Source organism: Anser anser (assembly GCF_964211835.1).
Source record: "Anser anser genome assembly, chromosome: 7".
Lineage (NCBI taxonomy): Eukaryota > Metazoa > Chordata > Aves > Anseriformes > Anatidae > Anser > Anser anser.
Window position 1 is genome coordinate 3,653,901 of NC_139727.1, and position 25,099 is coordinate 3,678,999.

The following is a 25,099-nucleotide window of genomic DNA, read 5'->3' on the forward strand; positions in this document are numbered from 1 at the left end:
CCACTTGCCTCTGTACCTGGAAATTAGATCCAAGCTCAAAAGGAGTAGACAGCATCACCCATGCCACCTGTCAACACAAAAGGACAAAATGACCACTGTGCTTGCAAGCAACCACCTGCCACACCGCTCCTCTGGCCCAAACAGCCTCACCTCAGACCCTCAGAGGGAAACACCTGAACATCTTCCCTTGTGGTGGTTTTACTGGGGTGGGCGACCGAGCTCCACCACAACAGAGCACTCCCTTCCCTTCCCTTCCCACAAAGAGCTGCTCAGGTGGAGCTCTCATATGAGCTCTCATATAGGACACCTGCTGCTCATATACCATTAGGCCCCACCCGGCACCCTGTCCCAATCACCTGGGAAGGAGGAGGGGCAAAGCACAGGAAGGGATAAAGAGAGCAGGAGGACCAGTAGCTGCATTTTTTATTTGGCTTAGCTCAATGATGTGTGGAGTGTTACTAGAAGTAACAATTCCTGTGCTTTTGCTTCAGTTCTGATTATTGAAATGACAATATGAGCAAGTAGGTAACTAAAACTTTTTTTGACTGTAATTAGCTGAAACCTTTCTTTACATAGGTAGAAATAATCTAGGAGTGTAACAGATTACAAACCACAAAAAAGCAATTCAATGTAGTAAAATAACTCACAGGCAAAGTAACATACCTTAGTAGACTATCTAAAAAACAAAAGGCTATGCAGATGGGTCCAAAAAAGCCAACCCAATCAAGATCTGAGAAGGGTACAGACATTCTCAAAAGGAGCAGGGGAAAAAATAGTGGCACAGTACAACCTGGAAAAGACACTAAGCAGATTTAAAAGATCTGTAGGACCTCAGGAGGGACCTGAGAAGAGCACATAGGTCCTTGGAAAGTGGGGGGTGGGGGTTAGGCAGGGACTAGGAATACTAAGTAGAGGAGAAAATGAGTGTTGTGAGCCTGAAGTGTGTACAAGCATCGTAAGGAGGGCGCCTGAGAGGATGGGGAAACAAAGGGAAAGCTGCTTACCTCTGAGAAGTCGTCCTTGAGCTTCGTGCCACGGACATTTGTCTTGCGGGCTTGGCGCACAAGTTTAGGGGTCCCCATACATTGAAGGCTTCTTACCTCTGAGAAGTCCTACATGGCTCCGCCTGCGTTACTGATTTTTTTCGCCAGCAGGTGGTGGCAGAGGGCGCTACCGCCCTCATCCTGAGAACGGCAGACACAGCTTCCCAAACCGTTTTCTCAATAACGGAAGCAGTGCGAACCGCGTGGAAAACCACAAATGAAAACGGCAGAAAAACACACCCCACGTCGTCTCGGGGAGGAAATAACTGCCCTGAGCAACGTGCCCTTCCCAGCTAGGAAGCTGAACAGCAATGTGAAAAACTACGTTTCCCAGCATGCCATGGAAACCAACATGGCCGACAGGACGCTCAAAACCCAAAGACCACGACTCCCGGCATCCTGCGGGGCACGAAGCTTGGCAATTGCTAAAGCGCATGAGCATCTCCTCCGCCTGCAGTACCCCCCTTTCGCCAGCAGGTGGGAGCAGAGAGCGACGCGTAGCTGCAGCGCCTCTTCGCCTACAGCACCGCTCGCTGTTCGGCCACCAGGTGGCACCAGGCGCCGCCACGCCAGCCTGCTCCGTGCATGGGCAGAAGCAGAACGGCAGGCACAGCTTCCCAGGCCGTCTGCTCGTTAAGGGAAGTGGCGGGAGCCACGTGGAACACCACACGAAAACGGCAAGAAAAGGCACCCCTCTCCACTGGCGCGGAGGAAATAACTGCCCATCCTAAATGGCCCTGTGCCGAGCGGCAACATGAAACTACAGTTCCCAGCGTGCTCTGGAAACCAACATGGCCAACCGGATGCCCGGAGCCCAAAGACCACAACTCCCGGCATGCTCTGGGGCAAGATGCTCCCAGCCACCGCCCCAGAGCCAAATCTGTGCTTTCTGACCTGCCGCCTACCCCCCGCGGCTTTCCCTACCCCAGCCGCTGATCCCGCAGGACCCAGCCTCCCCAACACCCTTCCCTCCCCCTCACCAGGGACCCCAGTCCCTCCCTCACCTGCTCCTCCACAGCAGCCGCAACCCAGGTCACGCTCGCCAATCACTCCCTCCGAGCAGACCAGCCCCACCACACCTGGCCCAGGGAGCAAAGACAGCACAGGCCTCCCCCCACCATTGCTGTCCTTACTCCCCCCCCCCCCCCCAGCCTGCAGCCTCTCCAGCAGGGTGGCCCCCACACCCAGATCGCTTGTCTGTATCCATCAGCTCCCCCATGGACAATGAACACGGGGCCAACCCCCCAGCCCCTGTCCCCTCCACACCCAGGAACCTGCAACCAGCAACACGGCCACTTACAGAGGCCACAAACACAGAGGGCCTTGTGCACACTGAGACCGATACGCTGCACATTTGCTACCCTGAGCCAACGACCTGTCGTGTTTTTGAAAAAATGCTGTACTCTAGTGAACTTTTGCTCATTATATCATCATTATAATATCAAAACACGCCTTCATCCCAAAAGCTCCTTGCCTCCAAGGTGCGACCACCCCTCACTGAGCATGCACTCTGAATTTCTCCTTTGAACAAAAGCAAGATAACTTTTTACCAATCATAACCAAGATATGCCTGACTAGAGTCACTCAAGGACAGAAAATAATCATAGAATCATAGAATATCCCGAGTTGGAAGGGACCCACATGGATCATCGAGTCCAACTCCTGGCACCACACAGGTCAACCCAAAAATTCAGACCATGTGATTAAGCGCACAGTCCAAACGCTTCTTAAACTCCGACAGGCTTGGTGCAGTGACTGCTTCCCTAGGGAGACTGTTCCAGTGCGCGACAACCCTCTCAGTGAAAAACCTCTTCCTGATGTCTACCCTGAACCTCTCCTGCCGCAGCTTGACACCATTCCTGCGGGTCCTATCACTGGTCACTAAAGAGAATAGATCAGCGGACAATGTAAATTGGTTTAAGTGAAAGGGGATGTTAGGGAAGATAACATCACGAAGGATACCTTTCTGACTTCCGGGATCAGTCGATGGGCTGAGCCTCTCTTCCCCTTGCATTGGGATGTCATGGGGTAAGATTTGAACACTTGGTTGTACCAGGTGTCTCCATGGAAACTTAGAAAACTCTAGAGCCTTTGTGCCTTTTAACACGTTAATAGCCAGGACAAGTACCTGTGTATTTCATGCGTGCTCGCTTGCTTTTGCGGACAGTGAATTTATCTCCGGCAATCCAAAGAACCTGTGTCCCTGGCTGCTGTAATAAACTGCCCTTCATTGCATTGTTCCTAGCCGTGATAGTTCTCATTGAATGCGACTAGATCAAGGATGTGCTACGTTATTGGTGAATCCGTGACCGTATTAGTTCAGTAACCTGAATCCGACCAGACCCGTAACAGTTAAGTCAGCTACGCCCCTTAACACGACGGTATTTCATAGGGAAAAACATAAAGCCTAAGATTTCTCATCCCTGAGGCCTTGGGAGGCAGGCAGAGAAGGAACCCGAGACTCTTAGTGTCTCCTGAGAATCGCAGCTTACAGTTACTCCATGTCTTCTGGTCTCACAGGATGAGGCAGAGGTATAATTAATTCCTTCTCCATCTCGCTGGAAAGAGCTTTTCTCCTCTCTGTGACAAAGGAAAAAAATGTTATGATCTTGGGAGTCATTATACAAAGCCACACTCGGTGAATTCACTATTACAGTTAAGATCATTTTTAATCAAAAACACCTCGGCAGCAATGTTACCCCTGCAAACATAGCGCTGCAAAAAAAAAAAAAATCAACTCAAGATAAAGGAAAGGGCGAGCTAAAAGGACAAATAACGTGACCAAAGGCATCTGCGACAACCATCTGTGGATGGTTGTCCACAGCCCTCGGATTTCATGGTCGTCTTTCCTGACAAATGAATCCTGGAAGACCAGAAAAGATACACAACATGTCCACAAAAACTTTTGGGGAGACTACTGAAAAGAAAAAAAAAAAAATAGAAACAGCAAGTGGCTAGTATGTCAGCTTTGTAAACAGAGTAACATTAACATACTAGAAATTTCCACGTTATGTGTAGCCCCAAGGTGGTGCTGGGTACATCCACTGATATTAACGGGATGGCACAATATAAGAGATAGTTAATAGACCAGGTACACCTGAGGTGCACAGATTGCATATTCCAGGCAACAAAAAAGGCACAGCACCCAGTTTGGATCAGCCTGCAAGAGTCTGCTGATAGATGAATATATGCAACAAGCAGAGAAGTCTTTTACTCCACAGAATCAGTTTCATTATATATATATATATACATATACATATGTATGTATATATATATATATTTATATAGATATACACAAACATTTTGAGCTTTATAACCACTTCAGTAACCATCATTAGCTACACCTACACTTAAAGCCAGGACTACACTTAAGTGATTAAGTAAACATGGAGCCTTATCTGTGAAATGCTGAAAATGCCCCATAACCACCGGGCATCTTATGCACAGCGTACATAATTTTTGCACAAACGTGCATTTTAATACACAAAGAGGGGGGCGAGGCAGACAAAGGTTTTAGAGATGCGTCAAGACCAGAACAACCACTGGGCAATCGCTCAGATGTGCAAAGCTCAGCTAAAACCCACACAATTCCACTGAAGGAAGGAGGCTACCTACTTGTCTGCTTAAAATAACCTCTACAAAGAACATATTACAAAATCAAAAATGAAACCATCGTCCAGCAAAGCAAACATCTGGAATACAAAGGGCTAAAAATGACAGCTGAGGTTTGATTCTTTAGCAATGTCAAAGGTCTTCAGATCCTACTTGACTTCTCGTGGATGGTGGTGTTGCAGCACAGAAATGAGGAGATCGGGAAGATCACAACAGGCCAAACGCGGTGCTGAGCTCCTAAAGGAGCTGGTGGGATAGCACTGAAGAGAGTGAGACAGGCTGTCAGCCTTCTGCATGAGCTGAAGAAAAGGAGCGCAAGTGTCGGAAGAAGCTGTTTCTTCTCATACTTCATTTAATACACATCATCTTTAAATCCGGGACATCTTCTTAGGGAACAGATAAAGAGGTAGAGTTAGCGGCTCCAAGGACACTTCAGCATCTTAGTTCTTTCTGTAGTCAGCTGCTACCCATAAAACCAAACCAGTTAAAATAGAGAGTTATATTAATAATTCTGGATAATAACAAAAGTATGGGATTAAAAAAAAAAAACATGCTTGCATGGAAAAGAGGTTAAATTATCTCATTCATTTCCCAATTCCCCTGCAAACTCTATGCTCAGCTCCTCTTCTCTCACTCACCTATCCAAACACAGGGCAGATGCATCAGTTCTCATCATTCTTGGTAAAAAGACATTTTCACGCTTGCTCTCAAATATCATCTCTTTCCAGCACACTTTCCTGCAAGCTATGCTAATTCCTCCAGGCTTTTTAATATATGCTAGAAACTTCCCTGTTTTATCCTAATGACCATCTCGGTGGGAGTCACTGAGCTGCTATCTTTCATTCTGCTGTCTTCACAAATGCAAGTAAAACAGTACTTCAGCGATGCTCTATGACAAACTAGGCAATATGTGCATTGACCTCTTACATAAGGAAGGAAAGAATTCGTAGACAACATCCAGAACGTATTACTTTGTTAGATATCAGAGTGGTGGGGCAGAATGACAATGCTACACAAGACTGTACCTATGCTCCTGGGACTGTACACAGTTTGCTGGAATACAAAAAAAAAAATAAGGTCACTGTGTGGAACAAGTTCACTCACTCCATTATTATTGTGAATGGCAAGAATATTTTAGTAAGCGTTCTTTTAAACTGATAGAAATTTTCAGATTTATCTCAACTTGGCTTCATGAAAACTGAAACTTGCAGTACAAAGATCATTTATAAAAGCTTTAAGCAGCTGACCTTTTTAGGCATGGATTTGGTCACCTTTCTGGTGGGTAATATTCATCTTTCTCCCCCTTCCTCCCCCCCCCCCCCAAAAAAAAAAGCTTAAAGACCACAAACTGGGACTTCTTGGAGGTGTGACTCGATTTTTCACCTTACCTAGTATACACTGTTCCTTCGCTATGCTAAGCTTTCACCATGACTGCATAACAGAGTCTCACTGGTATTGTTTCTGTCTGCGAGTTTCACATGACTTCCCCAAATTGAATGAAACGAGCATTTTCCGTTGTGATGGACATCAAAACCAGCGATGTCTCTTGTCAGCTGTGGAGTCCTGCTAGCAGTATCACCAGCTCTCACACAATCCCATCTACCTTTTGGGGTCCACCCCATCCATCCTCAGCAGTGGGAAGTTCTTCCAGAAGCAAACAGACTGTTATTCGTTCCTCGGTGGAGCTGAGGCTCTGCAAGGCTTTGCTTTTTTTCTTCCCTCACTCCCCCTTTATTTCCAAGCTTAAACTTAACACACAAGCTCCTGGGGCTGCGGCAGCAACCCGCAAATCAAATCCCAGCCCCAGCATCCCACAGTCCCCTACTCTCAGGCCCATCAAGCTACAAATGCACACAATGCTACAGACTGCAGTGGGCAGGTCCTTCAGGGCAGGGATGTCATCATCTTTTCAAGTGATGTTCAGCTCCCTGAAAGGGCTGAAATACCACTCCCATACTCACTTCCCCTACTTGATTCACACAGGTGTAGTCAGGGGAGCAGGGCCATGCCAGCACTCCCTGCTCACAAAGCTGACTGCCTACCTCCAGGTTTGCATCATTTCCCTGGATTACTGCTACTTCTGACACATTCCTGCTACGAAAGCATAGCTCAGTGGCATTAAGCAACCAAACGCATGGATTGTGCTGTCTGCAGTATTTTGTCCCACATGCTCCTGCCCCAGGACAGTTATTTAATCAGCTGGTGAGCCCGTGCCTCAAGCAAGCATCTTGCTGGGTAACCAGCTCCTAGCCTTGAATGGACACATGAGAACTTCCAACTTTGTTTCCTGGTACTGTTTGAAGTAAACAAACAATAGGGAAAATCCCTGGAAGAAAAGTCTTCCTTAAGCTGAAGACCTGCAATATCGCAAAACTGCTATGAAATATAACGAAGGCAGAATGATGGCTGAGTCAGCCCACTCTGACCAAATGTCAGTGACCTCCCAAAGGTCTTTCTGTTTGCAGGAGCCCGTTTTTGAGATACTTTTGTGCTGCTACCCTAGTGCATGCTGTGTGTTTCTCAGGCCACCTAAAATTCCTGAAACGCAACAGTTCTGGTTTTCCCACCTATTTATTATTAGTACCATTCTTTCAAGACAGTCAAAAGAAGTAATTTACGTTTTTATTTGGTAGAGAGTGAAATCACTTTCGCTATTATGCTGTCACCAAAGTCAGCTGGAACTATTACAGAATGATAAATGAGAGATAAAATAATTTTTCTTTCTTGGATAGCGTTTGCTTCAAATACTCATGCCAGGGCCAGTTTAAGGAATCCACAGATTCCAAGGGAGGGAGGCTTGCCAAAACAGATTCTTTCTTTCTGATAGTTTCTCAATGGAGCATTTCTCCCTTCGGTATTACTGGGGTAAGGACAATGACTTGGATTTCAGAGAAGCAAGGTTTGCAAGGATAGGTAGTATCTTGAGATGGATGAGATTTCAGGGATACAACCTCGATACCTACCAAAACCTAAATTCCACAATGCTGCTTCTGCAATCTGAGGGACATCTTTTGCCACAGGGATATCAGACCAGCGCTGAGGATCACTTCAGGAGTCAGCAGAAGTGGTAACAAGAGAGCTGCATCCCTCTGTGATAGATACCTGTGCCCAAACAAGCTTTCCTTCCGCTCACAGGGGAAAAGACCTGGCGTCCTACAAAAAGTCTCACGTCTACCACTTTGGATGTTCTCAGTCAGCTTGTCTGTGCTTCAACTTCCCTTTGAAGGAAGTGGAAAAGTACATAAAAACCTCCTTCCAGTAGCTTGGCACTGACCTGCAAGCCAGCAGCAGGGCTCTGTCACACTTCGGTCCGGAGAAGAGAAGGCTCTGGGGAGACCTCATTACTACCATTAAACACATATAATGGACTCACAAAAAAGACAGGCAAGGACTTTTTACCAGCGCCTGTAGTGACAGGGCAAGGCAACAGCTATAAACTGAAAGAGGATAGATTTAGATCGAACAAAAGGAAGAAATTCTTCACGATGAGGGTAGTAAGACACTGGAACGGGCTGCCCAGAGAAGTTGTGGAGGCCCCATTACTGGAGGTGCTCAAAGCTGGGCTAGATTGGGCTTTGAGCAACCTGACCTAGTGAAAGATGCCGCTGATCGAGGCAAGGGGGATGGACTAGATGATCTTTAAGTGTCCCTTCCAACCCAAATCACTCTACGATTCTGTGAAAGGAATTGCCTCCCAAGTCTTTCTTGACCAACCAAAACTAGCATTCTGGAAAGCCCTGCAAGCACTTGTTTCATTACTTCTAGGATAATTCTTAAAACTGAAGCGGGACAAAGTTTTGTCAACAAAGGCCTTTGGGGAGACTACTGAAAGGAAAACCAAGCCAAACCAAAAAACTAGGAACAGCAAGCAGCTAGTACGTCGGTTTTGTTAACAGAGTAACACTAACGTACTAGAAATTTCCATGTTATTTGCCCTCTACCTTGAAAATGTCACCCAATTCTGTCAGTGTTCACCATCAGCTTTTTTTTTTTTTTAATTTTCATGTGGACATCTGAGAAAAACATTTCAAGTCCCCGTCACTGAGGGAGAAGAGGAGAGGAAAAAAAAAAGAAAAACAGAGGGGGGGAGAAGCGCAGCCATTCCTTTCCTCAGTAACATGAGCAAAAAGCTCAGGCACTTGGCAACAACGTGCTTTGAAAAATAAAACACAGAAAAAACTGCACGTTATTTAATCTCAGCTGTAGAGTCACATGTATGTGTACCTGCTCATTTATTCATCTGCCAGTATATTTTGCTACAGAACGTAGAAACTACAAGGTTACTACTGCCTTTTGTAACCGATGGGATCTTCGGTAGTGTTGGTAATAGAAGATGAAATATGCAATATTGCTTAATATGTGTTACATTTGCGATGTACTGTGCCTGGGCTGCGCTTGGAAGATACAAAATATATGTGCAAGGATAGCATGAGAGAATGCACCGATTCATGATGAGGAGTAAGGAGGAGGACTAAAAGAATGCCCAATTTACAAGACATCTAGATAACAGGGGCCTCTCGGACCCCGGGAACTGGATCAAACCAACCTTGCAGTTTGGACTGAGGCCAAGGGCTCAGAGAGCATGCGCAAGAAGAAAAAGTTAAAAAGTTCAACTCTGATGAAGACATCTTACTTCATCCCAATGACCACCTGGACAACCACCAGAGAGTAATACGCAAGCGCAGAAGGACTGATATGATAATTAGCATATGAAGCGGGGCTAGGTGGAGCTAGGAAATGAATATGCATAGATGTGTTGTGAAACTTAATGCATATGTAATATTTTAGGAGATAAAAGAGAACTGAGTGAACAAATGGGACGAAGTTAGATTTGGGCAGGCATGCCCCTAGCTTCTGGCGCCTAATAAAGCACCTTCATATAATCACTTTGTGGATTATGTGTCTTCGTGAATGCTAACAGTAGGAACAGCTATCTGGAAGAGCCAACAAAATCCCCGTCACACCTTGATTTCACCCGAAAATCGCTACGACTTACCTGGACAGTCGGGACAGACGGGCTGCTCTTTCTCCTGGGAAACCTGCAACTGCAGCACACCAGCTGCAGCTTTTCTTGGTTTAGCTGGTGCGCCACCTTCGCTCGGCAACAAAACCCACAGGGGTCCTAGCGGCGGGGAGCTGCTTCTGCCCTGGTGAACTGCAGAAAAAGGAGAGAACCGGTTGTCAGAACACAGGGAGAGGAAAACCTCTGAGGCGCAGTCCAACGATCAAACACAGCGAGGACCCGCGCCCGGCCGCCGCAGCCGCCACCCCTCCCGGCCCGACGCTCCGGGGAGGCACCCCCGAAGGCTCTCGCTCACCTCACTGCCGGCGACCGCGCTCGCAGCCAGCGACAACCTGCACCTCCCGGCACGCACAGCCTGGCCCCGGCTCGGGGAAAGACCGGCCGCACATCCCGGAGCCCACGTGGCTACCCGGCTCCACACAACTACAGCTCCCAGCATGCCTCAGGACGGAGCAGCCCATCCAACCCAGAGCGGAGTCAGCCAAGCACCCCCGCCGCTCTGCCGCCTCCCGCCCCTCCGCCCCGCTCTCCCCCAGCCCCCCGAAGCCCTGCGCAGTGCAGACCGTGCAGCACACCCGGTCCAGTGCGGCGCGGCACCGACCCCGCCCCGCAGAAGGGCCTTTTCTGCAGAAGCCACCGACCACGTGTCGTCCCGACCACCCGCCCACTTAAAAAATGAGTGTTGTGGGCCTCAAGAGTGCGCAAAGGGCATAAGGATGGCTCCTGAGAGGACGGGGAAACAAAGGGAAAGCTGCTTACCTCTGAGAAGTCGTCCTTGATCTTCATGCCACAGACGTTTGTCTCGCACACTCGACACACGAGTTAGGGGTCCCTGTACATTTGAAGGCTTCTTACCTCTGAGAAGTCTCCCTGGGCTTTCTTCCGCCAGATGATGGCTTTCCCAGGGACTCACCACCATGCCACAGCTGCTCTCCCCACGTGTTTTTTTTTTTTTTTAATTTTAGTTTTAGTTTTGTTGCGTGTTCAAAATTACAGTACAATCAAAATCACACCCCACCTGTAGATAACCGCATCTGGTTTTCTACAATGCAGCACAAGTGGCTGTTTTTGATCTGAAAATAACTCCTCAGAACAGTGAAAAAAAAAAAAGATTTAGAACAAAACAAGTAACAATTACTTTAGGAGCATAAGCTCAGGTGGGGAGCTACCACCTATCAGAGCTTCCAGCTGATTCTAATACTTTCTTCTCTCCAATTACAGCCTCTGTTACCAGCCTTCCCTTTCATTTCAGCAGTCAGTCAAGCAGGTGAGCTTCCATGACAATTTTTTTTTTTTTTTTTTTAAGAGGGGAGTGGTCCAGCTTAAGGTACATTGGTGTCTTTGGGTGGTTTATTTGTTAAGCTTTGAGAAGGAATGAAGTGCTGAATTGTTATCTTATGCTGCTGGAGTACACTTAAGAAAATTAGATGGTGGTATGGTGGCATTTTGTGCTTAGAATATGGGTGTATCCAGAGGAGTGGATGTCTTCCAGATCTATAGGTTCCTGTTTTGTTTTGTTTTTGCAGCAATCTACTTGCTGAAAGGAGTGGAAACAATTGTGATAGTCTTGAAAGAAGCCAGAAGGAAAAGGTTTGTTAGCAGTTATATTAATCTCCATGCATTTCAGGTGGTGCAGCAGCTACTATCTTGTTTTAATGGAATCTGGACAGGCAACCTCTGAAAAATAGGAATGGGACTTATAACTATCATAGTTGAGGCTGTAGCATACTTTAAGTGTCTTGGCAATAAAGCAATCCCCGGGTGGGGCACAGAGAGAGTGGTTGGGAAGAAAGGGAAAAGAGCATGCTAAATGGTATTGGTATGGCAGTTACACTAAGATGATTTTCCCAAATGACTGAACGTGAGTGAGTTTGGAATTAAAAAAATATTTGAATTTAAAAAAAAATAATAATGTCAGTTATTTCTAGCTGCTTTTGAAAATGGTTATAACTTTTCTTCACTGTGATTAGTTAAAATGCTCTACTCTGTCCTTCACATACATTTGCATGTCTGACAAAGTCTACTTTCTTTTCTGGTAATACTCTGCAAGCCAGTTATGTAGAATACAAGTTCAACAGAACTGGAAACATCAATACACAAGTAAAAAGCTTTTGAGCCATACAATGCTGCAGCCATTTAAACATGCAAGCGCTCTAAAACAGAGCTGCTCAGGTGAATGAGTTTTTGACATACCAAGTTTGATATTGTTGAATGAATTACAGTCTAGTTTAAAGTAAGGATATGTTTATCGCAGAGGAAAGCGGAAGCAGTCTGTGAGCAGGGTTCCTGGTGTGAATTCAAATGCTCTTGTCTCTGTACAAGTAATCACAGCTGACTGTGCTAAATCATTAATAAATTGAAGGTCACATCCTATCCACCACTTTAATCTGTTTCCCATGGGAAATAAAGTTTAGAGATGGAATAACTTATTCTATTTTATAATCACTTTTTATACTGGAGAAGTTCATGCAAATGTTTTCCTTCTTGGGCTTAGGGTTGATGCAGGAAGATCATGTTACTGGTAACAAGCAAATGAGTGTACTGGTACAACTGGGGTGAGGTGGGGGATTCGGATGTTCTGAGAAGCTGAGAGGTTTTTCTTTTTCTCCTGGCATTATCTGCTAAGCACATCGTATGTTTTTAAGGTGGTCAAGAAAATGAAAATGCACAGTATTAATACCTTGAAATGGTGAAATCTGAATGTAGATGACTTCTCTAAGTATGCATCTTGGTGTGCGCACCATCGGGAGATATCACTGAGGACCATAGATGGCTATTTTGACTGGAACACTTGTAATTTACAATGCTCTTTTGTGCCTCTGAACTGCTTTTAATCCAGAAAAAAAGTCTCGGACTTGTACTAAAGTTACATTCTGAAGGATATATTTACATTCTGTTCTGAGGCTTTATCAAACCTGACTCTGGACAGCACTGTAGCAGCAGCAATGTAGAGTTCGAAATACTGGTGAACTTTTTAGCTGCCTTATGCTGAGCTACCACTGTTGCAGATTCACAGAATGGTTTGAGTTGGAAGGGACCTCAAAGATGATGTAGTTCCAGCCCCCCTGCCAGGGGCAGGAACACCTCCCACCAGACCAGGAGCCTCAAAGCCTCATCCAGCCTGGCCTTAAACACTTTGAGGGATGGGGCATCCACACCTTCTGGGAAACCTGTTCCAAGTGCCTCAGTGCCCTCTGAGTAAAGAACTTATTCCTAATGTGTAATCTAAACTTGCTCTCTTTTGGTTTAAAGCTATTCCCCCTTGTCCTATCACTATTCCCCTTCGGGAGTTCCTCCCCACCTTTCCTGTAGGCCCCTGTTAGGTACTGAGAGGCTGCTATAAGGTCTCCCCACAGCCTTCTCTTCCCCAGGCTGAACAACCTCAACTCCCTAAATCCTGTCCTTGTAGGAGAGGGGCTCCAGCCCCTTGGTCATCTTTTTGGCCCTTCTCTGGACTTGTTCTAATAGGCCCGTGTCCTTCTTGTGCTGGGGGCCCCAGAGCTGAACACAGTGCTCCAGGTGGGGTCTCAAAAGCAGTAAGACCTTGAAATCATTTTCTCCAGGCAGTAAGCAGTTTACGTTTGCTCACACAGCAGCAGTGCTGCTCACCACAGCTGAAATATATTCTCAATCCTGGGTGCTTGTAAGAGGCATGAGTGCCTTATGCCAAATTCTAGCCAAAATTCTAAACCAAGTGCAGGTGTGAGATTTTGATGCCTGTCCTGGCTTGTGCAGGTAGAAAGGTTAGATGATTAAGTCTAATTCTGTTGTGGTCTACATGGCCCCCACTCTTCCCCACACCTTTTAGACATGTGTGTTCCCAAGAAGGTCTACTGTGAGGAGTAGTTTTCTGTCAGTGGACAAATCATGGCTCACAGTAAAAGCTGTTGTTGACTCACTGGGAGTATGTGCATTTTCCTCTTTCTGCAGCAAAAGAACTTCTTGAGCTTTCTAGAGAGCTGAAGAGTTTCTTTCTCTTACTTAGACAACCCTTACAGCCCTAACCCTACAAACCCTTGCAGCCCCCTCTTTCTTTTAACTCCTTTTAGAGAGCTGAAGAGTTTTTCTCTTACTTACAGAACCCTTACAGACCTAACCCTAAAAACCCTTACAGCCCTAGCCCTAGAAACCTCGCCCCTTGTTGCGCACCCCTACCCCCAGAAACACCCCCCCTGTTGCGCAGCCCTAGCCCTAAAACACACCCACCCCCCTCATTGTGCAGCCCTACCCTCAGAAACACACACCCCCTTGTTGCGCACCCCTAACCCAGAAACACCCCCCACTGTGTTGCGCACCCCTACCCCCAGAAACACACACAGCCCTACCCCCAGAGACACCCCCCCGCCTTGCTGCACACCCCTACCCCCAGAAACACACACCCCCTTCTTGCGCACCCCTAACCCAGAAACACCCCCCACTATGTTGCGCACCCCTACCCCCAGAGACACACCCCCTTGCCTTGTTGCACACCCCTACCCCCATAAACACACACACACACCCTTGTTGTGCACCCCTACCCCCATAAACACACCCCCCGCCTTGTTGCACACCCCTTCCCCCAGAAACACCCCCCCTTGTTGCGCACCCCTACCCTCAGAAACACACCTCCCCCCTTGTTGCGCACCCCTACCCCCAGAAAGACCCCCCCGTTCTTGCTCCCCTACCCCCAGAAACACAACCCCCCCCGTTGTTGCGCACACCTACCCGCAGAAACACACACACCACTTATTGTGCACCCCTACCCCAGAAACACACACACACCCTTGTTGTGCACCCCTACGCCCAGAAACACACAACCCCCCCTGTTGTGTAACCATACCCTGAGAAACACACCCCCCACCTTGTTTCGCAACCCTACCCCCAGAAACACCCCCCCTTGTTGCGCACCTCTACCCCCAGAAAAACACAACCCCCCCCTTGTTATCCACCCCTACCCCCAGAAACACCCCCTGCTTGTTGTGCACACCTACCCCCAGAAACATCCCCCTTGTTGCACACCACTAGCCCCAGAAACACACCCCCCCCACCCTTGTTCCGCACCCCTACCTCGAGAAACACACACACACACCGTTGTTGCACACCCCATCCCCAGAAACACACTCCCTTTGTTGTGCACCCTAACCCCAGAAACACCACCCCCTTTTGCACAACCCTACCCCCAGAAACACACACCCTCCCCACCTTCTTGCACACCCCTACCCCAATAAACATACTCCACCCCCTTGTTGCGCAACCATTCCTCCAGAAACACCACCCCATTCTTCTGCACCCCTACCACCAAAAACACACACACACACTCCCCCTTGTTGACCACTCCGACCTGCAGAAACACACCCCCGCCACATTGTTGCACGCCTTTCCCTCCAGCCCCAACCCGGAAAAGGAGCCCCATCGCCTCCGGCCCCAACCCTGAGGAAATGCCCGTTCCACTCCGGCCCGAACCCTGAGGAAAAGCCCCTTCCCCTCCGGCTCCAACCCTGAGGAGAAACCACAACCCTGAGGAAAAGCCCCAGTACGGAGAAAAAGACCCTTCCTTTCCAGCCCCAACACTGAGGAAAAGCCCCTTCCACTCCGGCTCCAACCCTGAGGAGAAACCACAACCCTGAGGAAAAGCCCCAGTACTGAGGAAAAGCCCCTTCCTTTCCAGCCCCAACCCTGAGGAAAAGCCCCAACACTGAAGAACAGCCCTTTCCCCTCCAGCCCCAACCCTGAAGAAAAGCCACAACCCACAGGAAAAGCTGCTTCTAGTCCAGCCCCAACCCTGAGGAGAAGCCCCTTCCACTCTGACCCCAACCCTGAGGAAAAGTACTACCCATCCGGCCCGAAACCCTGTGGAAAAGCCCCTTCCCCTCCGGCCGCAACCCTGTGGAAAAGCCCCAACCCTGAGGAAAAGCCCGTTCACTTCCAGCCGACCCCCGAGGAAAACCCCCTTTACCTCCGGCCCCAGCCCCGACGAAAAGCCCGTTCCCCTCCGGCCCCAACCCTGAAGAAAAGTCCCAAGCCTGAGGGAAAGCCCCTTCCCCTCTTGCCCCAACCCTGAGGAAAAGCCCAGTCCACTCCGGCCCCAACCCTGAGGAGAAGCATATTCCCCTCCGGCACCAACCTTGAGGAGAATCCCCAACCCTGAGGAAAAAACACAAACCTGAAGAAATACCCCTTCGCTTCAAGCCCCAGACCTTAGGAAACGCCCCAACCCTGAAGAAAATCCCTGTCCCTTCCGGCCACATCATTGAGGAAGAGCCCCTTCCCCTCTGGCCCAAACCCTGAGGAGAAGCCCCAACCCTTAGGAAAAGCCCCTTCCCCTCCAGCCCCAACCCCGAGGAAATGCCCCTTCCCCTATGGCCCCAAGCCGGAAGAAAAGCCCTTTCACCTCCAGCCCACCCTCTAAGAATACCCCCTTCCCCTCTACCCCCAAACCGGAGGAAAAGCCCCAACGTTGAGGAAAAGCCCTTTCCCCTCTGGCCCCAACCCTTAAAAAAGCCACAAACCACAGAAAAAGCTGCTTCCAGTCCACCCCAACCCTGAGGAAAAGCCCCTTCTCCTCCAGCCGGAACCGTGTCGAAAAGCCCCTTCCCTTCCGGCCACAGCCCTGTCGAAAAGTCCCAACCCTGAGAAAAAGCCCCTTCCCCTCCAGTCCCAACTCTGAGGAAAAGCCCCTTCCCCTCCTGCCGCAACCCTGAGAAAAAAAAACATTCCCCGTTGGCCCCAACCCGGAGGAAAAGCCCCAACCCTGAGGAAAAGCCCCTTCCCCTCCTGCCCCAACGCTGAGGAAAACCCCCTTCGCCTCTGACCCCAACCCTAGGAAAGGCCCCTTCGCTTCCAGACCCAACCCAGAGTAAAAACCCCAACATTGAAGGAAAGCCCTTTCCACTCCGGCCCCAACCCTGAAGAAAAGCCACAACCCACAGGAAAAGCTGCATCCAGTCCAGCCCCAACACTGAGAAAAAGCCCAGTCTATCCAGCCCCAACCCTGAGGAAAGGCCCCTTCCCTCCAGCCCCAACCCTGAGGAAAAGCCTCAACCCTGAGGAAAAACCCATCCCCTGCGGCCCCAACCCTGAGAAAAAACCCCTCCCCTGCGGCCCCAACCCCGAGGAAAATACCCATCCCCTCCGGCCCCATACCCAAGGAAAAGGCCCCTTCCCGTCCGGCCCCAACACTGAGGAAAAGCCCCTTCCCGTCTGGCACCAACCCTGAGGAGAAACCGCAACCATGAGGAAAAGCCCCTGTACTGAGGAAAAGCCCCTTCCTTTCCAGCCCCAACCCTTAGGAAAAGCCCCAACAGTGAAGAAAAACCCTTTCCCCTCCAGCCCCAACCCTGAAGAAAATTCCCAACCCACAGGAAAAGCTGCTTCCAGTCCAGCCCCAACCCTGAGGAAAAGCTCCTTCCACTCTGACCCAGACCCTGAGGAAAAGTCCTACCCCTCCACCCCAATTCTGAGGAAAAGCCCCAACACTGAGGAAAAGCCCCTCTCCCTCCAGTCCCAAGCGTGAGGAAAAGCCCCTTCCCCTCTGGCCCCAACCCTGAGGAAAAGCCCCAGCCCTGAGGAAAAGCCCTTTCCACTCCGGCCGAAACCCTGAGGAAAAGCCCCTTCTCCTCCAGCCCCAACCCTGAGGAAAGGCCCATTCACCTCCGGCCCCAACCCTGAGGAAAGGCCCCAACCCTGAGGAAAACCCCAAACCTGAGGAAACGCCCCAACCCTGAAGAAAAGCCCTGTCCCCTCCAGCCCCAACCTTGAGGAAAAGTCCCTTCCCCTCCAGCTGCAGCCCTGAGGAACAGCCTCTTCCCCTCTGGCCCCAACCCTGAGAAAAAGCCCCAACCCCAAGGAAAAGCCCCTTCCCCTCTTCCCCCAACCCTGAGGAAAAGCCCAGTCTCTCCAGACCCAACCCTGAGGAAAGGCAATTTCCCCTCTAGCCCCAACCTTGAGGAAAAGCCCCAACACCAAGGAAAAGCCATGTCCCCTCCGGCCACATCCTTGAGTGAAAGCCCCTTCCCCTCTGGCCCAAACGCTGAGGAAAAGCCCCAGCCGTGAGGAAAAGACCCTCCCCTATGGCCCAAACCCCGAGGAAAACACCCATCCCCTCCGACCCAATCCCGAGGAAATGCCCCTTCCCCTATGGCCCCAACCCCGAAGGAAAGCCCTTTCACCTCCAGCCCACCCTCTAAGAAAACCCCCTTCCCCTCTGGCCCCAACCCTGAATAAAAGCCCCAACCCTGATAAATGCCCCTTCCACTCCGGCCCCAACCCTGAGGAAAAGCCCCTTCCACTCCGGCCCGAACCCTGAGGAAAAGCCGCTTCCCCTCCGGCTCCAACCCTGAGAAAAAGCCCCAGTACTGAGGAAAAGCCCCTTGCTTTCCAGCCCCAACACTGCGGAAAAGCCCCAACCCTGAGGAAAAGTCCCTTCCCCTCCGACCCCAACCCTGAGGAAAAGCCCCTTCCCCTCCGGCCTCAACCCTGAGGAAAGGCCCATTCGCCTCCAGCCCCAACCCTGAGGAAAGGCCCCAACCCTGAGGAAAAAAACCAAACCTGAGGAAATGCCCCAACCCTAAAGAAAAGCCCTGTCCCGTCCGGCCCCAACCCTGAGGAAAAACCCCTTCCCCTCCAGTTCCCAACCCAGAGGAAAAGCCCCTTGCCCTCCGGCCCCCAACCCTGAGGAAAAGTCCGTTCACTTCCAGCCCAACCCCAAGGGAAACCCCCTTAACCTCCAGACCCAGCCCTGACGAAAAGCCTGTTCCTCTCTAGCCCCAACCCTGAGAAAAAGCCCCAACCCTGAGGAAAAGCCCCTCCCCTGCGCCCCAACCCCGAGGAAAAAACCCATCCCCTCCGGCCCAAACCCCGAGGAAATACCCCTTCCCCTATGGCCCCAACCCCGAAGAAAAGCCCTTTCACCTCCAGCCCACACTCTAAGAAAACCCCCTTCCCCTCTGGCCCCAACCCTGAGGAAAAGCCCCAAACCTGAGGAAAAGCCCCTTCTGCTCCGGCCCGAACCCTGAGGAAAAGCCCCTTCCACTCAAGCCCCAACCCTGAGGAAGAGCCCTTTCCCCTCCAGTCCCAACTCTGATGAAAAGCCCCTTCCCCTCTTGCCGCAACCCTGACAAAAAACCCCTTCCCCTTTGGCCCAAACCCCGAGGAAAAGCCCCTTCCGGTCTGGGCCACAAACCTCAGGAAAAGCCCCTAACGCTCCGGGCCCCAACCCTGAGGAAAAGTCCAATCCCTAAGGAAAAGCCCCATTACCACCGGCCCCATGCCTGAGGAATAGCCCCTTCCACTCAGGCCACAAACCTGAGGAAAAGCCCCGTCCACTCCTGCCCCAACCCTTAGGAAAAGACCCTTCCACTCTGGGCCCAAATCTGAGGAAAAGCCCTTCCCCTCTACCCCAACCCTGAGGAAAAGCCCCAACCCTGAGGAAAAGCCCATTTCCCTCCAGCCCCAAGCCTGAGGAGAAACCACAACCCTGAGGAAAAGCCCCAGTACTGAGGAAAAGGCCCTTCCTTTCAAGCCCCAAGCCTGAGGAAAAGCCCCAACACTGAAGAAAAGCCCTGTCCGCTCCGGCCCCAACCCCGAAGAAATACCCCTTCCCCTATGGCCCCAACCCCGAAGAAAAGCCACAACCCACAGGAAAAGCTGCTTCCAGTCCAGCCCCAACCCTGAGGAAAAGCCCCTTCCAATCTGACCCCATCCCTGAGGAAATGTCCTACCCCTCCGGCCCCAACTCTGAGCAAAAGCCGCAACCCTGAAGAAAAGCCCCATCCCCTCCGGGACCAATCCTGAGGAAAAGCACCTTCCTCTCTGGCCCCAACGCTGACGAAAAGCACCTTCCTCTCTGGCCCCAACCCTGAAGAAAAGCCCCTCTCCCTCCAGTCCCAAGCCTGAGGAAAAGCCCCTTCCACTCCGGCCCGAACCCTGAGGAAAAGCCCCTTCCCCTCCGGCCCCAACCCTGAGGAAAGGCCCCTTCGCCTCCGGCCCCAACCCTGAGGAAAGGCCCCAACCATGAGGAAAAACCCCAAACCTGAGGAAATGCCCCAACCCTGAAGAAAAGCCCTGTCCCCTCCGGCCCCAACCCTGAGGAAAAACCCCTTCCCCTCCAGTTCCCAACCCAGAGGAAAAGCCCCTTGCCCTCCGGCCCCCAACCCTGAGGAAAAGTCCTTTCACTTCCAGCCCAACCCCAAGGGAAACCCCCTTAACCTCCAGACCCAGCCCTGACGAAAAGCCTGTTCCTCTCTAGCCCCAACCCTAAGAAAAAGCCCCAACCCTGAGGAAAAGCGCCTCCCCTGCGGCCCCAACCCCGAGGAAAAAACCCATCCCCTCCGGCCCCAACCCCGAGAAAATACCCCTTCCCCTATGGCCCCAACCCCGAAGAAAAGCCCTTTCACCTCCAGCCCACACTCTAAGAAAACCCCCTTCCCCTCTGGCCCCAATCCTGAATAAAAGCCCCAACCCTGATAAATGCCCCTTCCGCTCCGGCCCGAACCCTGAGGAAAAGCCCCTTCCACTCCGGCCCCAACCCTGAGGAAAAGCCCCTTCCCCTCCGGCTCCAACCCTGAGAAAAAGCCCCTTCCACTCTAGCCCCAACCCTGAGGAAAGGCCCATTCGCCTCCAGCCCCAACCCTGAGGAAAGGCCCCAACCCTGAGGAAAAACCCCAAACCTGAGGAAATGCCCCAACCCTGAAGAAAAGCCCTGTCCCCTCGGGCCCCATCCTTGAGGAAAAGCCCCTTCCCCTCTGACCCCAACCCTGAGGAAAAACCCCTCCCCTGCAGCCCCAACCCCGAGGTAAAAACCCATCCCCTCCGGCCCCATACCCGAGGAAATGCCCCTTCCCCTCCGGCCCCAACCCTGAGGAAAAGCCCCTTCCACTCCGGCCCCAACCCTGAGGAAAAGCTCCTTCCCGTCCGGCTCCAACCCTGAGGAGAAACGGCAACCCTGAGGAAAAGTCCCTGTACTGAGGAAAAGCCCCTTCCTTTCCAGCCCCAACCCTGAGGAAAAGCCCCAACAGTGAAGAAAAGCCCTTTCCCTCCGGCCCCAACCCTGAAGAAAATTCCCAACCCACAGGAAAAGCTGCTTCCAGTCTAGCCCCAACCCTGAGGAAAAGCCCCTTCCACTCTGACCCCAACCCTGAGGAAAAGTCCTACCCCTCCACCCCAATTCTGAGGAAAAGCCCCAACCCTGAGGAAAAGCCCCTCTCCCTCCAGTCCCAAGTGTGAGGAAAAGCCCCTTCCCCTCTGGCTCCAACCCTGAGGAAAAGCCCCAAACCTGAGGAAAAGCCCCTTCCTCTCCGAGTCCCAACCCTGAGGAAAAGCCCCTTAACCTCAGGACCCAACCCTGAGAAAAAGCCCCAACCCCAAGGAAAAGCCCCTTCCCCTCCGGCTCCAACCCTGAGGAGAAACCACAACCCCGAGGAAAAGCCCCAGTACTGAGGAAAAGCCCCTTCATTTCCAGCCCCAACCCTGAGGAAAAGCCCCAAACTGAAGAAACGCCCTTTCCCCTGCGGCCCCAACCCTGAAGAAAAGCCCCATCCCCGAGGAAATGCCACTTCCCCACCGGCCCCAAACCTGAGGAAAAGGACCTTCCACTCCGGCCCGAACTCTGTGGAAAAGCCCCTTCCCCTCCTGCTGCAACCCTGACAAAAAACCCCTTCCCTTTGGCCCCAACCCTGAGGAAATGCCCCTTCCGGTCTCGGCCGCAAACTTGAGGAAAAGCCCCTTACGCTCCAGGCCCCAACCGTGAGGACAAGCCACTTCCCCTCTGGGCCCCAACCCTGAGGAAAAGTCCAGTCCCTGAGGAAAAGCCCCATTCCCACCGGCCCCAAGCCTGGGGAAAAGCCCCTTCCACTCAGGCCACCATCCTGAGGAAAAGCCCCGTCCACTCCTGCCCCAACCCTGAGGAAAAGCACTTTCACTTCCAGCCCACCCCCGAGGGAAACCCCCTTAAACTCCAGATCGAGCCCCGAAAAAAAGCCCGTTCCCCTCCGCCCCCAACCCTGAGAAAAAGCCGCAACCCCAAGGAAAAGCCCCTTCCACTCTAGCCCCAACACTGAGGAAAAGCCCCAAAACTGAGGAGAAACCCCAAACCTGAAGAAATGCCCCTTCCCTTCAAGCCCCAGACCTGAGGAAATGCCCCAACCCTGAAGAAAAGCCCTGTCCCCTCGGGCCCCATCCTTGAGGAAAAGCCACTTCCCCTCTGGCCCCAACCCTGAGGAAAAAACCCTCCCCTGCAGCCCCAACCCCGAGGTAAAAACCCATCCCCTCCAGCCCCCTACCCGAGGAAATGCCCCATCCCCTCCGGCCCCAACCCTGAGGAAAAGCCCCTTTCACTCCGGCCCCAACCCTGAGGAAAAGCTCCTTCCCGTCCGGCTCCAACCCTGAGGAGAAACCGCAACCCCGAGGAGAAACCACAACCCCGAGGAAAAGCCCCAGTACTGAGGAAAAGCCCCTTCATTTCCAGCCCCAACCCTGAGGAAAAGCCCCAAACTGAAGAAACGCCCTTTCCCCTGCGGCCCCAACCCTGAAGAAAAGCCCCATCCCCGAGGAAATGCCACTTCCCCACCGGCCCCAAACCTGAGGAAAAGGACCTTCCACTCCGGCCCGAACTCTGTGGAAAAGCCCCTTCCCCTCCTGCTGCAACCCTGACAAAAAACCCCTTCCCTTTGGCCCCAACCCTGAGGAAATGCCCCTTCCGGTCTCGGCCGCAAACTTGAGGAAAAGCCCCTTACGCTCCAGGCCCCAACCGTGAGGACAAGCCACTTCCCCTCTGGGCCCCAACCCTGAGGAAAAGTCCAGTCCCTGAGGAAAAGCCCCATTCCCACCGGCCCCAAGCCTGGGGAAAAGCCCCTTCCACTCAGGCCACCATCCTGAGGAAAAGCCCCGTCCACTCCTGCCCCAACCCTGAGGAAAAGCACTTTCACTTCCAGCCCACCCCCGAGGGAAACCCCCTTAAACTCCAGATCGAGCCCCGAAAAAAAGCCCGTTCCCCTCCGCCCCCAACCCTGAGAAAAAGCCGCAACCCCAAGGAAAAGCCCCTTCCACTCTAGCCCCAACACTGAGGAAAAGCCCCAAAACTGAGGAGAAACCCCAAACCTGAAGAAATGCCCCTTCCCTTCAAGCCCCAGACCTGAGGAAATGCCCCAACCCTGAAGAAAAGCCCTGTCCCCTCAGGCCCCATCCTTGAGGAAAAGCCCCTTCCCCTCTGGCCCCAACCCTGAGGAAATGTCCTACCACTCCAGCCCTAACTCTGAGGAAAAGCCGCACCCCTGAAGAAAAGCCCCTTCCCCTCCAGACGGAACCCTGTTGAAAAGCCCCAACCCTGAGGAAGAGCCCTTTCCCCTCCAGTCCCAACTCTGATGAAAAGCCCCTTCCCCTCTTGCCGCAACCCTGACAAAAAACCCCTTCCCCTTTGTCCCAAACCCCGAGGAAATGCCCCTTCCGGTCTGGGCCACAAACCTGAGGAAAAGCCCCAAACGCTCCGGGCCCCAACCCTGAGGAAAAGTCCAATCCCTAAGGAAAAGCCCCATTACCACCGGCCCCATGCCTGAGGAATAGCCCCTTCCACTCAGGCCACAAACCTGAGGAAAAGCCCCGTCCACTCCTGCCCCAACCCTTAGGAAAAGACCCTTCCACTCTGGGCCCAAATCTGAGGAAAAGCCCTCCCCCTCTACCCCAACCCTGAGGAAAAGCCCCAACCCTGAGGAAAAGCCCCTTCCCCTCCGGCTCCAACCCTGAGGAGAAACCACAACCCTGAGGAAAAGCCCCAGTACTGAGGAAAAGGCCCTTCCTTTCCAGCCCCAAGCCTGAGGAAAAGCCCCAACACTGAAGAAAAGCCCTGTCCGCTCCGGCCCCAACCCCGAAGAAATACCCCTTCCCCTATGGCCCCAACCCCGAAGAAAAGCCACAACCCACAGGAAAAGCTGCTTCCAGTCCAGCCCCAAACCTGAGGAAAAGCCCCTTCCAATCTGACCCCATCCCTGAGGAAATGTCCTACCCCTCCAGCCCCAACTCTGAGCAAAAGCCGCAACCCTGAAGAAAAACCCCATCCCCTCCGGGACCAACCCTGAGGAAAAGCACCTTCCTCTCTGGCCCCAACCCTGACGAAAAGCCCCTTCCGCTCTGGCCCCAACCCTGAGGAAATGCCCCTTCTGCTCTGGGCCGCAAACCTGAGGAAAAGCCCCTTACGCTCCAGGCCCCAACCGTGAGGACAAGCCACTTCCCCACCGGGCACCAACCCTGAGGAAAAGTCCAATCCCTGAGGAAAAGCCCCATTCCCACCGGCCCCAACCCTGAGGAATAGCCCCTTCCACTCCGGGCCCAACCCTGAGGAATATCCCCTTCCACTCCGGGCCCAACCCTGAGGAAAAGCCCCATCCACTCCGGCCCCAACCCTTAGGAAAAGCCCCTTCCACTCCGGGCCCAACTCTGAGGAGAAGCCCATTCCCCTCCACGCCAACCCTGAGAAAAAGCCCAAACCCTGAGGAAAAGCCCCTTTCCCTCCAGCCCCAAGCCTGAGGAAAAGCCCCAACCCTGAGGAAAAGCCCCGTCTCCTCCGCATCCCAACCTTGAGGAAAAGCCCTTTCACTTCCAGCCCACCCCCGAGGAAAACCCCCTTACCCTCTGGCCCCAACCCCAATGAAAAGCGCGTTCCCCTCCAGCACCAACCCTGAAGAAAAGTCCCAACACTGAGGAGAAGCCCCTTCGCCTCAGGCCCCAACCCTAAGAAGAAGCCCCAACCCCAAGGAAAAGCCCCTTTCCCTCCTGCCTAAACCCTGACGAAAACCCCATTCCCCTCTGGCCCCAACCCTAGTAAAGGCCCCTTGGCCTCCGCGCCCAACCCAGAGGAAAAGCCCCAACACTGAGGAAAAGCCCCTTCCCCTCCTACCCCAACCCTGAGGAAAACCCCCTTCCCCTCTGGCTCCAACCCTAGGAAAGGCCCCTTTGCTTCCGGACCCAACCCAGAGGAAAAGCCCCCACCCTGAGGAAAACCCCCTTCCCCTCCTACGCCAACCCTGAGGAAAAGCCCCTCCTTTCCATACCCAACCCTGAGGAAAAGCCCCAACAGTGAAGAAAAGCCCTTTCCCCTCCGGCCCCAACCCTGAAGAAAAGCCACAACCCACAGGAAAAGCTGCATCCAGTCCAGCCCCAACCCTGAGGAAAAGAACAGTCTCTCCAGCCCCAACCCTGAGGAAAGGCCCCTTCCCCGCTAGCCCCAACCCTGAGGAAAAGCCCCAACCCTGAGGAAAAACCCCAAACCTGAAGAAATGCCCCTTCCCTTCAAACTCCAGACCTGAGGAAATGCCCCAACCCTGAAGAAAAGCCCTGTCCCCTCGGGCCCCATCCTTGAGGAAAAGCCCCTTCCCCTCTGGCCCCAACCCTGAGGAAAAACCCCTCCCCTGTGGCCCCAACCCCGAGGTAAAAACCCATCCCCTCGGGCCCC

The 25,099-nt window shown here is 52.1% G+C and overlaps 1 protein-coding gene across 49 annotated transcripts in view; it reads right to left on the bottom strand.

Annotated features, from left to right (window-relative positions):
* LOC310902897 (uncharacterized protein) overlaps positions 1–11,211 on the bottom strand; it is a 38,417-nt gene extending 27,206 nt beyond the window's left edge. For 10 of the 49 annotated variants that reach the window (XR_014587087.1, XR_014587088.1, XR_014587066.1 and 7 more), the window contains exons 1-3: positions 9,974–10,194; positions 9,652–9,810; positions 17–7,982 (exon numbers count right to left, since the gene is read on the bottom strand). The gene's annotated coding sequence lies outside the window, so the exon portion shown is untranslated. Of the gene's footprint in view, positions 1–8; positions 7,983–9,651; positions 9,811–9,973; positions 10,200–10,437 lie in introns of those variants that run through there. The other 39 variants (XR_014587062.1, XR_014587063.1, XR_014587100.1 and 36 more) reach the window with 25 other exon arrangements.
* Between the last annotated feature and the right edge of the window lie 13,888 nt (positions 11,212–25,099).